This window comes from Orycteropus afer, unplaced genomic scaffold (assembly GCF_000298275.1).
Source record: "Orycteropus afer afer isolate SDZICR_OR568_19922 unplaced genomic scaffold, OryAfe1.0 scaffold00209, whole genome shotgun sequence".
In the NCBI taxonomy this organism is placed as follows: Eukaryota; Metazoa; Chordata; class Mammalia; order Tubulidentata; family Orycteropodidae; genus Orycteropus; species Orycteropus afer.
In genome coordinates this window covers 2,329,523-2,331,826 of record NW_006921796.1, presented here as the reverse complement: position 1 = coordinate 2,331,826, position 2,304 = coordinate 2,329,523, and the positions used below count along the sequence as shown (strand labels likewise).

At 43.9% G+C, this 2,304-nt stretch overlaps 1 protein-coding gene across 1 annotated transcript in view; it reads left to right on the top strand.

Annotated features, from left to right (window-relative positions):
* The window catches only part of RFX4 (regulatory factor X4), a 97,067-nt gene that overhangs the window by 47,477 nt on the left and 47,286 nt on the right, over positions 1 to 2,304 (top strand). The gene's annotated exons all lie outside the window — the stretch shown is intronic.

The window sequence follows — 2,304 nt, the reverse complement described above, 5'->3', positions numbered from 1 at the left end:
GGGAGTGTGTACCCAAGACCACGTATAGGGTTGGCAGACAATGGTCCTAAAAGTGCATTTGTATGATCTGAATTCCCAGGCATATAGTAGAGCTGACAAGGGACAAGGTTGTAGTCACTTCTTGGTCACAGCCAGCTACCTAAAGGGACTGAGTAGTTGAACCTGTGGGCTCGGGACCATAGTCGCAGGGGACATCAAGCTCAATTGGCATTACTTACTACACAAAACATTGTTCTACCTCCTACTCTGGCAAGTAGCGACTGGGATCTTAAAAGCTTGCAAGCTGCCATCTAGATGCAACAATGGGTCTCTCCTCATCCAGAGCAAGGAAGAATGAAGAAAACCAAAGATTCATGGAAACAATTAGTCCTAGCGACTGGTACACCATGCAATCCTCAGCCTTATATGACTATGAAACCAGAAGAACTAGATGATGCCTGGCTACCACTGTCAACCACTTGGAGGGGGATCTTTGTAGGAGATCCTAGATAGAGAGGGAGAACAATGTGGAACAAAACTCAAAAGCATTTGGAAAAGTAAAACAAAAAGGGGGACCGGGTTTGCTGGTCTGATAGCGCCTGGTGGCAGTCCCTAGCTGCCCTTCAGGTCTGGAATTGAACCCATACCTGTAGCTTCCAGCCAAACAAAAGATAGGCATATGAGGTGAACATTTACCTGAGGTAAATACACTCCTTGGAGAGAACAATCATGGGAGAAAGAAGGGCTTCTTATGCACAGGGAGACAGCTCAGGGGCCAGGAGTGCATGGAGGGATGGACACAGGGAAAAGGTAACTATTAGGAGGAAGTGGGAGGGGAGCTGTTGCGTTGTGGTAAATTGTAGTCAATGTCATGAGACAAAGTGTATGTGAACTGCTGTATGGAAAGTGAATTTGCTCTATCAATTTTCACCCAAATCACAATTTAAAAAAAAAAAAAAAGAACAATGCCTACCACCTTGGGTTCTTCTTCATTCATTCAATGAACAGTTGAGCAACTACTGTGCACCAGGTACTGTTCTAAGTGCTGGAGCAAAACAGCAAACATGACACATCCCTGCCCTCATGACATTCACATTCCAGGGGTTGCCACAAGGTTAAGCAAGCACACCAGAAAGCCTTCAGAAGAGTGCCTGGTGCATGGCAAGTATCCAATAAACGTTAGCTGTGGCCATTTTTTATCACTACCATCACCATCATCATTGTCTTCTTTAAGTGCATCATAATAGCTCAAATATACAGGCAGTAAGGGAGCATGAAAAAACACCAAAGAGAAATTCAGAGACCTGAGTTCCAGGCCCTGCTCTGTCACTAATGGAGTGAGTCTCTTAATCTCTTTGAAACATAGCTTCCTCATCTGTAAAACAAGAGAAATCAATTCAATCTATCTGTAAAGCTCCTTCTCATTCTAAATCTCTTGTAAAAGTCTTCAACAAAGTAAAACAGAGCAGCCCAGTCCCCCAAAATGAGAGAATAAAAACTGCTCAGATGAAAGAAGACAATAGAGATGTATGGATCTTATGGTTAGGAGCTCTGGTAGCATAGTACCTAAGGCCCTTGACTGCTAACCAGAAGGCTGGCAGTTCAAACCCACCAGCTGCTCCTCAGAAGGAAAGTTGGGCAATCTACTTTTGTAGTGATATCGCCTTGGAAACCCAAGGAGGGGTTGCTACGAGTCGGGTCCGACTCGATGGCACATAACAACAACAACATGTGTGGAAACAAAACATTTAATGAAAAGAGATTTGTTCTAAATTGGAGATCACCACAGTGATGGTTCAATTTTTAAAGTGCTCTCTAGATTATAAGGCACTTCTAGGTTCAATGATCTGACTTGCAGCTGAAGAGAGTTTGTGAAATGGAGTGATTATCCTGTTTTTACCAATAAGGAAAAACTGAAGGGCAGATTGCTTCAGGTATTCAGCATTTATTTATGAAGCATCGGCTGCATGCTGAGCACTGAGAGGTCACTTAGGCCACTTGCCCAAGATAACTGTGGTCCAGAAATTTTAATGATCAGATATGCCCTACCACCAGGAGAGAGCAAAGAGCAGCAATGCCTCATTCATTCATACAGGTATTTATTGTATAACATCTACATCTCAGATAATGCACTAGATAACAAAGGTAACAGACAAAGAACAGGAGGGAAGGCTGAGACACGTGTGTGCATGAACACGCACACAACACTAACTACAGCACAGTGTTATCGGTGCCAGGGAGCATGGAGGAGGAGTGGCCGGTTATGTTGAAAAGGTGCATGGGTAGGATTAAAAGGACTTCACAAAGGGGCCATCAGCTGGTCCA